The sequence below is a fragment of the Hyperolius riggenbachi genome, chromosome 1 (assembly GCF_040937935.1).
Source record: "Hyperolius riggenbachi isolate aHypRig1 chromosome 1, aHypRig1.pri, whole genome shotgun sequence".
Classification (NCBI taxonomy): domain Eukaryota; kingdom Metazoa; phylum Chordata; class Amphibia; order Anura; family Hyperoliidae; genus Hyperolius; species Hyperolius riggenbachi.
The window spans coordinates 164,165,579-164,181,804 of record NC_090646.1 but is presented as its reverse complement, the minus strand read 5'-3'; positions in this window follow the sequence as shown (position 1 = coordinate 164,181,804).

The following is a 16,226-nucleotide window of genomic DNA, read 5'->3' as shown; positions in this document are numbered from 1 at the left end:
TATTATTTACTGTGTTGCATCACTTCCTTTTGCTAGCCCAAGGAACCAGCAAATGGAGAAATGATTGTGACTTTCACACTGTTACAGGCTGTGGGAGACTGCTCCCTGTTCTGCCATATAACATATTTTTAGTTATCAAGCAATTATTTTTTCTAGGAAAACACAGGTTGTGTCTTTCTGAGTTATACTGAGTTTATTTATGTTGTGGTTCTTTATATAAGGTTTATATACTGACTGGTTTCCAGTCAATGGCACTTATCCAATTAACTTTTTATCCTGAGTTTCCTCCCAAGAGATACTTTTTCATCGTGTAAAAAAATAACTTTTCAGCATTCAGCAATTGAAAAGATATTGAAAAGTAGGTAGCAAATTTTGCATGCTGTGAGTTTTAATTGTATTTTATTGGTAAGGTTTGAAAATACTGTATATACTCGCATATAAGCTGACCCACATATAAGCCGAGGTACCCACTTTCCCCTCAGAAACCAGGAAAAATGATTGACTCGAATATAAGCCCCCTCCTCAGTATAGCCCACTCCACAGTACCCACTCCACAGGAGCCAGATGTGCCCCCAGTACAAGTCAGCACCCCTCCCCATAGCCAGATGTGCCACAATGATGATAGTTGTGTCTCAGGACGCCACTAGATGGGTTATAGATATGAGACAGCGAATGCCACACAGGAAGAATCCCCGATCATTGCACCGCTGACACGTTGCTTGCACACTCTGCTCCACAAGCCAGGGGACACAGGTAGTCTTGAGCAGAGCACTCTGCACACCATGTTGCAGGGGATGGGGAGCAGGGACACAGCAAGGAGCTAGCTGGCAAGGGCAGAATTATTAGTGCACGATCCTTACGCTCCTCTGCCAGTAACAAAACCTGCTCCACCATCTATTCTGATCAACTGACTCACATGAAAGCCAAGGGGGTAACTTTTCAGCACATTTTTTGTGCTGAAAAATTAGGCTTATAGATGAGTATATACAGTATCTCCTTGGAGAAAACTCAGGAGAAAAGTTAATAGGATATGGGCCTAAGGTGTTGATTTATCAAAAATCGGTAATATTACTGTGCACGCACAGCACACTGCAATATTACCCATACTTCTGCTCGTAAGTACCGCGAGATACGCTAGTAGCGTGACTTACGGTATTCCAGTAGTGCACTCGTTACTGTAGTAGCGGAAAAACAGCCACACTGCAGAAGTGCTTGCAATCATGCACACATCTGGCAATCAGGATTTTTTTTTAATAAGTCAAGCTCAGTCTGAATTTATTAAAAATAAAAATGTGACAGTTTAGTGTGTACACAACTGCAGGAACACAAACAATAAAGCAGACGGTTTTTCATAAAGGTAAAAATCACATTTTCTCCAATGACTTCCAGCTTAGTCACTCCATTCCATTTCTAAATTAAACTAATAAATGTTTAGCTTTATATTTCTGGAGCGTGTAGCACACAGGTGGCGCGACCTTTCCTAGAAGTGTTTTTTGATTTCCCTAGAGGTCTTTCACAAGACTATCTCATTAGCTGTAAGCATTACGTTTGCCACCTCTAGGTGTGTGGTCTTGATGTATCACTCCATGTTGATTGCTGAAAAATGATAGCCAGCCTGTCACAAATATACAAACTGCCACAAGAAGCAGACAAGGTTTTTTTTTCTTTTTCCTTTTTGTCAGTTTATATTGGAATTCAACTTTGAAGTGGTGCAGTAATAATATAAACACTATACTCACCACCAGCCACCTCCCGGATAAATAAATTGTTAAAAAAAATCTTCACCTCCACCCAAGGTGAAAGTCTGGCGGTCCGATTTAGATGGTTTAGAGCCCCTATGGTCACCAGGAGGCTGGGCACTGTGTTATGATAGCCAAGATCATAACAACAAATCATGTGGCCCCCCAGCAACACTTTTGTTACCAACCCTTGGTGACCCTCAGAGCTGGGGGCTCATCTTACAAAGTTCGTAAAACAAGTGTGGCCATGATTTACTCACACTGATAACACTTGTAGCCACAAAAACACCTGACCTGAAGGATGGGCCCCTTTGTTGAAGGAAGGGAAGAATAGTAGTTGGGGCCCCTCACAGCTCTGGCCCCCCTCTGGTTGCAGGGGCTGCTCCCCTGTAGTTACGCCACGGATGATTCATACCAATATTCTACTATTACTCTCTGTACACTAATTCTCACACTACCCTTATCTATGTCTAGCACTAACCTCCCACACCTACTCCTAACACTAACCTCCCACAATCTACTCCTAATACTAACTTCCCACTATCTACTCCTAACACTAACCTCCCCCACCTACTCCTAACACTGACCTCCCACAATCACTCCTAATACTAACTTATACAACTAACTAATATAACTAAGACAACATCCTAACTCCTAACAATAACCTCCCACTATCTACTCCTAACACTAACCTTCCACTATCTACTCCTAAAACTAACCTCCCCCCAACTACTCCTAACACTAACCTCCCCCACCTCCTCCTAACACTAACCTCCCCCACCTACTCCTAACACTGACCTCCCACAATCACTCCTAATACTAACTTATACAACTAACTAATATAACTAAGACAACATCCTAACTCCTAACAATAACCTCCCACTATCTACTCCTAACACTAACCTTCCACTATCTACTCCTAAAACTAACCTCCCCCCAACTACTCCTAACACTAACCTCCCCCACCTCCTCCTAACACTAACCTCCCACACCTACTCCTAACACTAACCTCCCACAATCTACTCCTAATACTAACTTCCCACTATCTACTCCTAACACTAACCTCCCCCACCTACTTATAACACTAACCTCCCCCACCTACTCCTAACACTCACCTCCCACAATCACTCCTAATACTAACTTATACAACTAACTAATATAACTAATGCAACTTCCTCACTCCTAATACTAACCTCCCCCACCTAACTCCTAACACTAACCTCCCACTATCTACTCCCAACACTAACCGCCCCACCTAACTCCTAACACTAACCTCCCCCCCAACTACTCCTAACACTAACCTCCCCCACCTCCTCCTAACACTAACCTCCCACAATCTACTCCTAATACTGACTTCCCACGATCTACTCCTAACACTAACCTCCCCCAACTACTCCTAACCCTAACCTCCCACTATTTACTCCTAACACTGACCTCCCACTATCTACTCCTAACACTAACCTCCCCCACTTACTCCTAACACTAACCTCCCACAATCTACTCCTAATACTAACTTCCCACGATCTACTCCTAACACTAACCTCCCCCAACTACTCCTAACCCTAACCTCCCACTATCTACTCCTAACACTAATCTCCCCCACCTACTCCTAACACTAACCTCCCCCAACTACTCCTAACACTAACCTCCCACAATCTACTCCTAACACTAACCTCCCACAATCTACTCCTTACACTAACTTCCCACTATCTACGCCTAACACTAACCTCCCCCACCTACTCCTAACACTAACCTGCCACAATCACTCCTAATACTAACTTCCCACTATCTACTCCTTGTCACAGGAGCCCCACTGGCCGTGAACACGCAAAACCTTCCGATCCGATTCTAGCACACAGATTGAGAGCTATGGACGCAATCTGCGTAGAATTGGCGGAGTTTGAGCGTCACGACGCAGTAGGGAGCCTGTGAGGTTACGAAAATACACTTTTACTCCAACCCAGGGGTAGATCTGCCACCATCTCTGTTTTCTATCAGCCCAGAGAAAACTGCTAACTGGCTATAGACCTGTGAAACAAAAAAACGGTTAAAACTGTGCAATTCCTATCTATCTATCAAAACAGTAGCGTCCCTTCGGAAGTTTAGGTCTCGTCTGTGTATACTGAATAGCAGGTTTACTGAGAGGTAAAGACCTTTTAAGAAGCCTTTATTTGTTACAATATAAATAATTAATATATACAGACAATCGTGAACAATTAAACGATGAGAGACAGTGATAACACAGTACATAAAAGAAAAAGGGATAAAAAGAACGAATACTTATGATTCTGTGGAAAGTCCGTTCGGGAAAAGACAAAGTTCCTTTGTTGCAGTTAGTTCGCAATATGGCCGAACCACATGGCCGTTGCTCCGCCTGCAAGATGGCCACTGCTATTTCCCCAAGCAGTGGCAGTCTTTTCGGTATGATGGAAAGTGGGGGAATTGGCTGGGGGTCCTCATGCAATCAGTTTTGAGCACTGACATTTCTGGGCGGAGTCTCAAGCTCAGCCCAGGGGCGTGTCAGGCAGTGAGTTCTCAGGGGAGGAACTTCCAGCCATCCACAAAATATGTCCAATTTCATACCCCGCCGGGGTTTTGTCGCACATGCAAACCGATTTCATATTCAGATTGGGCTGAGAATACACGTTCATAGGACATCAAACTTGCAATATTTGGGGCGCACGGGGACCCCATTATTCATATCTCAGCCCCTGCTCGGGTTACCTGGCTATGTCTAGTATCACCATATTCTACAGAATTAGGGAAACAAAATTATGTAATTTTCATATTCCTCCCATGGATGGTATTTGCAAAATGTGACAAAGTTATCAACACCATGCATTCCATACTCAGTTTAGTCGGTGCCGTCAAGACTGGGAGGAATGTAGGTGTCAATAGACCTCATGCTGTGCTAGCTTCCCCTGTTGAATAGACTCTGTTGGTATTTCAGCTCTGCCCAATTAGCACATTAGTGTCACCAGAGCTTTTCCGGGAGCCTTAACAGGATTTCTTGCTAAACCAGGTTGCTTTAGCCATATGCTAACGCAGGCCCATTCAGCCCTCATGGCAAAAGGGGGGGGGGGAGGCAGGAAGGAAAAACTTCTATTTAAAAATAAAGAATGTCAGTTTTCCGATCACGGTTGCGATCGGACAATCGGCCGCGAATCCTCGGACGACTGGGCGTCGCCCGGCGTCACACCTCCCCCTTCCCGAGCTCTGCTCAGGGAGGTGTCAACAGGACGCCTTCCGTAGCAGCTATTGGCGCTGTTGGGTCGGGTTCCCCCTGACACCGCGACAGCCCATCAGCGTTTTGGTGTCGGCTGCCTGCTTTGTGTTGGATCGTAAAGTCGTACTGCTGCAATGACAGGCTCCACCGTAGGAGCTTGCCGTTGGTTCCAGCAGTACGGTTTAGCCAACTCAGGGGATTGTGATCAGTGACGATCGTGAAGGAGCGGCCGTACAGATACGACTGCAGTTTCTGTAGGGCCCACACGATCGCCAGGCACTCCTTTTCAGTTGTGGAGTAGGCTACCTCTCGGGGCAGGAGCTTCCGGATCAGGTAGAGGATAGGGTGTTCATCCCCCTTTCCATCCACCTGGCTGAGGACTGCGCCGAGACCGTAGTCAGAGGCATCGATTTGCACCACAAACCGACGACTGAAGTCTGGGGCCTGAAGCACAGGGGCGCTTGCGAGGGCCTGCTTCAAGGCCTGGAAGGCATTCTCGCAAGCGGGGGTCCAGCTAACAACCTTGGGGTGCTTCTTGCTAGTGGCATCGGTCAGGGGCTTCGCCAGTGTACTATAGGCGGGAACAAATTTCCTATAGTAGCCGGCGGTCCCCAGGAACGCCTGGACCTGCTTTTTCGTGATAGGTCGAGGCCATGCCAGGATGGCGTCCACCTTTCCCGTGTCAGGTTTCAGGGTGTTACCCCCCACCCGGTGACCTAAGTACTGCACCTCGGTCATGCCAATCTGACACTTACTCGGTTTAACCGTCAGATTGGCCATGGCCAGCCTCTCTAGTACCTGGGACAGGTGTTTGAGGTGTTCTTCCCAGGTGGGGCTGAACACCGCAATGTCATCCAGATACGCTACAGCGAACCCTTGCATTCCCTCTAGCAGGTCGTTCACGGCCCGCTGAAACGTGGCAGGGGCGTTCTTCATCCCAAAGGGCATCATCGTGAACTCGAAGAGGCCGAAAGGGGTGATGAAGGCCGACTTTTGCCTCGCGTCAGGTGCAAGTGGTATCTGCCAATACCCCCGGCTCAGATCCATGATTGATAGGTACCTGGCTGATGCCAGTGTATCTAGCAGCTCATCAATGCGAGGCATGGGGTAGGCGTCTGTAGTGGTGATGGCGTTCAGTTTCCTGTAGTCTACGCAGAACCGAGTTGTCTGGTCCTTCTTGGGGACCAGGACAACAGGGGCTGCCCAGGCACTACTGGACTTTTGAACCACCCCTAACTCCAGCATCTCCCTCACCTCCTTCTGCATGTCCGCCTGTACCTCGGGAGAGACACGGTAAGCGGACTGCCTGATGGGGGGATGGGTACCTGTATCTACCCCATGCACCGCCATACTGGTCCGCCCCGGGATACCGGAGAAGGTGTGCTGGTACTGGCCCAGCACCTTCTGTAACTGCTCTTGCTGGGCTGAGGCGAGCTGTGGATTGACGTTTAGGTCGCCGTCCACATCTCGTACGTCAGCCAGCAGGTCTAACAGGGGGTCTGCCTCTCCCTGCTCTAACCGGCTGCACACTGGCAGCGCATACTGGGTCCTGTCATGGTGGGCCTTCAGCATGTTTACATGAAAGCTCTTCTGCTTCCTGCCCCCCATGTTCACTAGATACGTCAGAGGGTTTAACCGCTGCACTACAGTAAAAGGCCCCTCCCAGGCTGCTTGCAGCTTGTTCTGCCTCACGGGAAGAAGGGCATATACCTTGTCACCCACATCAAATGACCGCTCTCCAGCAGTGCGGTCGTACCATGCTTTTTGTTTGGCCTGAGCCTGGGCCAGGTTGTTGGTCACTACTGCGGACAGGGACTCCATTTTGTCCCTGAACTTGAGGACGTAATCGACCACGGAGACATCAGTGGGGTCGCCCTTGCCCTCCCATGTCTCCCGCATCAATTGTAAGGGTCCTCGGACATTCCTCCCATACAGGAGTTCAAACGGGGAAAACCCGGTTGACTCCTGCGGCACCTCCCTGTACGCAAACAACAGATGAGGCAGGTATCGTTCCCAGTCCCCACCTTGCGACTCAACAAACGTGGTCAGCATTTGCTTCAGCGTCCCGTTGAACCGTTCACACAGTCCATTGGTCTGCGGGTGGTAGGGACTGGAGACAATGTGCGTCATGTGTATCTTTTTGCACAGGGCCTCCATGAGTTCGGACATAAACTGGGATCCCTGATCGGAGAGCATCTCCGCAGGGAACCCGACTCGGGAGAAAATGTTAAGTAGCGCGTCTGCTACCTTGTCCGCCCTCAGGGAGGAAAGCGCCATGGCCTCAGGATAGCGGGTGGCGTAATCCACCACCGTCAGGATGTACCTTTTGCCACTGCTGCTGGGAGTGGGCAATGGTCCAATTATGTCGACTGCCACTCTGTGAAAGGGCTCACCTATGATTGGCAGTGGACACAAGGGAGCCTTGCGGGGGTTCCCAGCCCGTTTTACCTTTTGGCAAACAGTACATGAGCGGCAATAGTTGGTCACATCGATCCGCATCCTGGGCCAGTAGAAATGACCCTGGATACGGTCAAGTGTCTTGTGGATTCCCAAGTGCCCTGCCAGGGGAATGTCATGTGCGGACTTCAGCACATGCCCCCGGAAGGCACTGGGTACCACAAGCAACTTGGTACCCACACTTGTTTCACCTTCGGTGGGCTGTACAGGCTCGCTGTACAGCTTACCACCTTCCCAATATACCTTGAAGGTATCTTCATTCGTGAGGGGCTCCGAAGCCTGCCTTCTGAGTGCCTCGAGGCTAGGGTCAGTCTGGAGTGCTTGCACAAATGCAGCACTCTCGCTCTCAGCCAGCTGGCCCGTGGCATATGCAGTTAGTGGCTGAAGGCTACCATCCCTGTGGTCAGAGGAGGGGGAGGAGGCCGGAACCTCTTCCACCTGCTCTGAGCCCAGGTTCTGAGCAGCGCGGCTGCGTGTTACTGCCAGTACAGGTACACCTTCAGACTGGCACATACTGGCATTACTCACATCCTGGCTGCATGCATGAATTACAGTGACAGGTACAACAACATTTTCATCACAAACAATCGGTATATCAAACACAGGTACTATTGGACTCGGTACCCCTGGACTGGGCACATTCAACCCACCTCCCCCCTGTTCTTGCCCCTTGGTGCAAAGTACCTTAGTGTGGGCGGAGAGTCCGTCTCCCTCCTGGCAGTCTGAGGGGCTTGGGGCAGGTTCATAATAGGACACAAGCTTGCCCAGGTCGGTCCCCAACAAAACTGGGACCGGCAGTTGGTCCAGGACCCCAACAACCTTCTCTTGAACCCCCACCCCCCAATCGATGGACACCCGAGCCTGGGGAATGCGAGAAAGAGTGCCCCCCACTCCAGTGAGGGTAAGGTATTTGTCAGGGAGGATATTTTCCGTCGGGACCAGGTGCGCACGCACCAGGGTGACATCCGCTCCAGTGTCGCGGAAACCGGTAACAAGCTGGTCGTTCACTGTAACCAGCTGGTGGTTGCTCGTAGCGGAGTGGATCCCTCTCCCACCTGCGAACATGACGTTGTTGGGTGCTCCCGGCTGGGGTGCGCTGGCTGGCGGCAGTTGCCGTGGGCGAGGTGTAGGTGGTGCAGGAGCTGGCGCTGTCTGCCTCCGCTCCGGGCAGTTAAACTTCATGTGTCCGGGCTTGCGGCAAAAGTGACAGGTGATGCCCTCTGTTACTGCAGGCCTGGACGCAGCAGCTGCGCTGGATGGCCTCTGGGGCGCACGGCTCACAGAGGTAGGAGAGTCTGCAAAATTGTGGGACTGACCTCCTCTCCAGCTAGATGGGGCAGTCCTGCGGGTCTCCGGCACCCTGGTCGTTGCAAAGGTCTCAGCGAGGTCTGCAGCGACCGTCGCTGACGCCGGTCGGCGCTCCAGCACAAACTGGCGTACGTCAGCCGGGCAAATGTTCAGAAACTGCTCCAGGACGATTAAGTCCTCCAGGACACCGTAAGACCCTTTAGTGAGGCCTAGCGTCCACTGGCGGAGTGTGGTGAGCAGACTGCTGACCACATCTTGATAAGAATCAGTAGATTTTTTCTGCCAGGACCTGAACCTTTTCCGGTAGGCTTCTGGCGTCAGCTGGTACTTAGTGATTATAGCCTCCTTTATAGCGGTATAATCATTGTCCTTTTCCACAGGCAACTCTGAGAAAGCATCAAGCGCTTTGTAGCGCAGCAAGGGTGTCAGATGTCTGGCCCACTGGTCTTGGGACAGACGATACTGACGGCAGGCCTTTTCAAAAGACCTCAAAAACAAGTCAATGTCAGTGTCTTTTTCGATAATAGCAAATTTAAATTTTGCACTTACTGGAGCGGCAGTCCCTTCAGCAGGGAGGCTGGGCGTTGAACTCCGGCTGGCTTGCTGCACTTTCGCCATGTTCAGCTCATGCTGTCGTCTCTCCCGCGCCTCTGCAGATTGGCGTTCCTCTCGCTTTTGCTCCGCCATGTACTGCAGGTACTTGTCCACATCAGTTTCCATCAGCTTTTGCAATGCCTGCTGCATTACTGGATCAACATAACTGGACAGTCCAGTACTGGCCGGTTCCAGGCGAGTACTTTCAGGGGTTCTGGGGTCGGGGATCACACTGACAGCCTCCTGCGTATCTGTTGCCGCATTGCCCGCGGGTTGCTCAACCTCGGTACGCACAGGATCTTCAGTCTCTGGTTCCCCTCGACTTGCGTTAGATGAGCCGGTGTCCTCCACAGTGGACACCTCCAGCGTCCGCAGATTCTGGCTATCCCATCGGTACAAGTCCGTTATCAGGTCCTGCTGTTTCTTGCCGCGGATGTCCATGCCTCTCGCCTCGCACAGACTCTGCAGGTCGGATAGGACCATGACCTTGTAATTCCCGGACATTTCCATGCCAAATAAAAGAAAACTTAGGGGAGGGGTACTGGTTACACAGTCTCTCTGTATATATGAAAAATATATTGCACTCAGTCACTACCAACGAATTAGTTCGTCTCTCGATAGGGCTAATTCGATAGCCCTACCTGAGATACTATCAGCACACACAGATCCCAAACGCTGCCGACCACTGTCACAAGAGCCCCACTGGCCGTGAACACGCAAAACCTTCCGATCCGATTCTAGCACACAGATTGAGAGCTATGGACGCAATCTGCGTAGAATTGGCGGAGTTTGAGCGTCACGACGCAGTAGGGAGCCTGTGAGGTTACGAAAATACACTTTTACTCCAACCCAGGGGTAGATCTGCCACCATCTCTGTTTTCTATCAGCCCAGAGAAAACTGCTAACTGGCTATAGACCTGTGAAACAAAAAAACGGTTAAAACTGTGCAATTCCTATCTATCTATCAAAACAGTAGCGTCCCTTCGGAAGTTTAGGTCTCGTCTGTGTATACTGAATAGCAGGTTTACTGAGAGGTAAAGACCTTTTAAGAAGCCTTTATTTGTTACAATATAAATAATTAATATATACAGACAATCGTGAACAATTAAACGATGAGAGACAGTGATAACACAGTACATAAAAGAAAAAGGGATAAAAAGAACGAATACTTATGATTCTGTGGAAAGTCCGTTCGGGAAAAGACAAAGTTCCTTTGTTGCAGTTAGTTCGCAATATGGCCGAACCACATGGCCGTTGCTCCGCCTGCAAGATGGCCACTGCTATTTCCCCAAGCAGTGGCAGTCTTTTCGGTATGATGGAAAGTGGGGGAATTGGCTGGGGGTCCTCATGCAATCAGTTTTGAGCACTGACATTTCTGGGCGGAGTCTCAAGCTCAGCCCAGGGGCGTGTCAGGCAGTGAGTTCTCAGGGGAGGAACTTCCAGCCATCCACAAAATATGTCCAATTTCATACCCCGCCGGGGTTTTGTCGCACATGCAAACCGATTTCATATTCAGATTGGGCTGAGAATACACGTTCATAGGACATCAAACTTGCAATATTTGGGGCGCACGGGGACCCCATTATTCATATCTCAGCCCCTGCTCGGGTTACCTGGCTATGTCTAGTATCACCATATTCTACAGAATTAGGGAAACAAAATTATGTAATTTTCATATTCCTCCCATGGATGGTATTTGCAAAATGTGACAAAGTTATCAACACCATGCATTCCATACTCAGTTTAGTCGGTGCCGTCAAGACTGGGAGGAATGTAGGTGTCAATAGACCTCATGCTGTGCTAGCTTCCCCTGTTGAATAGACTCTGTTGGTATTTCAGCTCTGCCCAATTAGCACATTAGTGTCACCAGAGCTTTTCCGGGAGCCTTAACAGGATTTCTTGCTAAACCAGGTTGCTTTAGCCATATGCTAACGCAGGCCCATTCAGCCCTCATGGCAAAAGGGGGGGGGGGGGAGGCAGGAAGGAAAAACTTCTATTTAAAAATAAAGAATGTCAGTTTTCCGATCACGGTTGCGATCGGACAATCGGCCGCGAATCCTCGGACGACTGGGCGTCGCCCGGCGTCACACTCCTAACACTAACTTCCCCCAACTACTCCTAACACTAACCTCCGACAATCTACTCCTAATACTAACTTCCCACTATCTACTCCTAACACTAACCTCTCCCACCTACTCCTAACACTAACCTCTCCCACCTACTCCTAACACTAACCTTCCACTATCTACTCTTAACACTAACCTCCCACAATCTACTCCTAATACTAACTTCCCACTATCTACTCCTAACACTAACCTCTCCCACCTACTCCTAACACTAACCTCCCCCAACTACTCCTAACACTAACCTCCCCCATCTACTCCTAACACTAACCTCCCCCAACTACTCCTAACACTAACCTCCCAAAATCTACTCCTTATACTAACTTACCACTATCTACTCCTGACACTAACCTCCCCCAACTACTCCTAACACTAACCTCCCACAATCTACTCCATATACTAACTTCACACTATCTACTCCTGACACTAACTTCCCACTATCTACGCCTAACACTAATCTCCCACAATCTACTCCTAACACTAACCTCCCACAATCTACTCCTAATACTAACTTCCCACTATCTACTCCTAACACTAACCTCTCCCACCTACTCCTAACACTAACCTCTCCCACCTACTCCAAACACTAACCTTCCACTATCTACTATCACTAACCTCCCACAATCTACTCCTAATACTAACTTCCCACTATCTACTCCTAACACTAACCTCTCCCACCTGCTCCTAACACTAACCTCCCCCAACTACTCCTAACACTAACCTCCCCCATCTACTCCTAACACTAACCATCTACTCCTAACACTAACCACAATCTACTCCTTATACTAACTTCCCACTATCTACTCCTGACACTAACCTCCCCCAACTACTCCTAACACTAACCTCCCACAATCTACTCCATATACTAACTTCACACTATCTACTCCTAACACTAACCTCCCCCAACTACTCCTAACACTAACCTCCCACTACACTAACCTGCCCCACCTACTCCTAACACTAACCTCCCACTATCTACTCCTTATACTAACTTCCCGCTATCTACTCCTAACACTAACCTCCCCCAACTACTCCTAACACTAACCTCCGACAATCTACTCCTAATACTAACTTCCCACTATCTCCTAACACTAACCTTCCACTATCTACTCCTAACACTAACCTCCCACAATCTACTCCTAACACTAACCTCTCCCACCTACTCCTAACACTAACCTTCCACTATCTACTCCTTACACTAACCTCCCACAATCTACTCCTAACACTATCCTCCCACAATCTACTCCTAATACTAACTTCCCACTATCTACTCCTAACACTAACCTCTCCCACCTCCTCCTAACACTAACCTCCCCCAACTACTCCTGACACTAACCTCCCCCAACTACTTCTAACACTAACCTTCCACTATCTACTCCTAACTCTAACCTCCCACAATCTACTCCTTATACTAACTTCCCACTATCTACCCCTGACACTAACCCCCCCCCCCCCCCCCCAACTACTCCTAACACTAACCTCCCACAATCTACTTCTTATACTAACTTCCCACTATCTACTCCTAACACTAACCTCCCCCACCTACTCCTAACACTAACCTCCCACAATCTACTCCTAACACTAACCTTCCACTATCTACTCCTAACACTAACCTCCCAAAATCTACTCCTAACACTAACCTTCCACTATCTACTCCTAACACTAACCTCCCACAATCTACTCCTAATACTAACTTTCCACTATCTACTCCTAACACTAACCTCCCCCACCTACTCCTAACACTAACCTCCCACAATCGCCTCCTTATACTAACTTCCCACTATCTACTCCTGACACTAACCTCCCCCAACTACTCCTAACACTAACCTACCATAATCTACTCATTATACTAACATCCCACTATCTACTCCTAACTCTAACCTCCCCCACCTACTCCTAACACTAACTTCCCACAATCTACTCCTAACACTAACCTTCCACTATCTACTCCTAACACTAACCTCCACTACCCACTCCTAACACTAACCTCCCACAATCTACTCCTAATACTTACTTCCCACTATCTACTCCTAACACTAACCTCCCCCACCTACTCCTAACACTAACCTCCCACAATCTACTCCTTATACTAACTTCCCACTATCTACTCCTAACACTAACCTCCCACAATCTACTCCTTATACTAACTTCCCACTATCTACTCCTAACACTAACCTCCCCCACCTACTCCTAACACTAACCTCCCACAATTTACTCCTAACACTAACCTTCCACTATCTACTCCTAACACTAACCTCCCAAAATCTACTCCTAACACTAACCTTCCACTATCTACTCCTAACACTAACCTCCCACAATCTACTCCTAATACTAACTTCCCACTATCTACTCCTAACACTAACCTCCCCCACCTACTCCTAACACTAATCTCCCCAAATCTACTCCTTATACTAACTTCCCACTATCTACTCCTGACACTAACCTCCCCCAACTACTCCTAACACTAACCTACCATAATCTACTCATTATACTAACGCCCCACTATCTACTCCTAACTCTAACCTCCCCCACCTACTCCTAACACTAACCTTCCACTATCTACTCCTAACACTAACCTCCCACAATCTACTCCTAACACTAACCTTCCACTATCCACTCCTAACACTAACCTCCCACAATCTACTCCTAACACTAACCTTCCACTATCTACTCCTAACACAAACTTCCCACAATCTACTCCTAATACGAACTTCCCACTATCTACTCCTAACAATAACCTCCCCCACCTACTCCTAACACTAACCTTCCACTATCTACTCCTAACACTAACCAGGGGAGGACTGGCCAGGGGGGAAGGGGGGAGATTTCCCCCCAGGCTGCCACTCATTGAATGATTTAGGGCTGGCACTGTGCCTGGTGAATTCAGGTTTTTGTATAAGTCAATGTGAAACACTAGGCTGAATGAGGGAAATAAACGCCCAATTACAGAGCAATTGCAGGGCGGGCAAGCTACTAAATATACACAGCATGATACAGAGCAGAGGCTTGCCTGCAGGGTCCGTGGGAAAAAATATGTCTGGTCTCTCACAATTGTTAACTGCATGTGCACAGCTACATAAGATATTGTCTAGGTTGAAAAGTTTTTGACAGTCCCTAGACTCCAGAAGGGCTGCTTGCAGACAGTTCCTAGACTCCAGAAGGGCTGCTTGCAGACAGTTCCTAGACTCCAGAAGGGCTGCTTGCAGTCAGTCCCTAGACTCCAGAAGGGCTGCTTGCAGACAGTCCCTAGACTCCAGGGCTGCTTGCAGGACTTGTGTAAGAGATAGAAACCCCGACCGTTGTAACTCAAAATGTATTATGTGCCCCCCGGTGCCAGTGCATTTATACTTTACCTGTCACCCTGTCTCTAAGTGTTCTTGCTGTATTTCCCACATGACTACTGGCATATAGCATGTGCGACACGTGTGTGATGTCTGGGCTGCCGTGAAAATGGGCCTCTAGTCTGTGTTTTCCCCAGAGGCCAAAAGGTCCCAGTCCTCCCCTGACACTAACCTCCCACAATCTACTCCTAACACTAACCTTCCACTATCCACTCCTAACACTAACCTCCCACAATCTACTCCTAACACTAACCTTCCACTATCTACTCCTAACACAAACCTCCCACAATCTACTCCTAATACGAACTTCCCACTATCTACTCCTAACAATAACCTCCCCCACCTACTCCTAACACTAACCTCCCACAATCTACTCCTTTTACTAACTTCCCACTATCTACTCCTGACACTAACCTCCCACAACTACTCCGAGTCCTAACACTAACCTCCCCCAACTACTCATAACACTAACCTCCCACACCTACTCCTAACACTAACCTCCCATAATCTACTCCTAATACTAACTTCCCACTATCTACTCCTAACACTAACCCCCCCCCCCCCCCAACTACTCCTGACACTAACCTCCCACTATCTACTCCTAACACTAACCTCCCCCACCTACTGCCAACACTAACCTTCCACTATCTAGCACGTAAAAGGGAAAGAGGCGCCCTGATGTAATAAAAGCATCTAAAATCAGCTTAAAATCGAAAAGTGATATGAGGTAGCTTACCTCAATGACGAAACCTCTGTAGTTAATACAAGGGATTTTTATTAGCACAGGCAACGCGTTTCGCGGGTCTCCTGTGACTTTTTCTACAGGGTGTTCATCCACCCCTACTACAATTGCCTTCCACTATCTACTCCTAACACTTACCTTTCCCCACTTACTCCTAACAGTAAACACGATAATTAATACTCTATATAGCCACATACCTGCTGCCATCCCTGCAGAGTTCCGCTCCACTGCTGCTATTTTGCTAAGGCACTGCTAGCGCCCACTATATATATATTTTTTTGCGTGTGTGTGTGTGTGTTTGTGGTGGTGGTGGTGGTGGTGGGGGGCTTGGGGGTGGGGTTATTGACCAAGGACAATTGTTTTAGCCAACAAAATCTAAAGTGTTTACATAGCTATACCTTGATAGGCCTCAGAGACCTCTACTGGACATGGACACTAGGAACAAACTAATCAGGCTATGTAAAGAGAGGAGGAGACAAGATGCAAACTTCCCTTACATGCTTTTTGCACGCTGCCAACAGGTTTTTTTTTTTTTTTTACACATTTTCTTTTTTAACTCCGAAATGTTAAGTTACAGCATATGAAATCAACGTAATCAGAGAGTGTTGTTTAAGTTCTCTGAAATGTAGATCTGCCTGTTTCAGGATGACATAACCCCTGACATGGCAGTTCAAAGTTCAGCCACCGGGGGCAGCA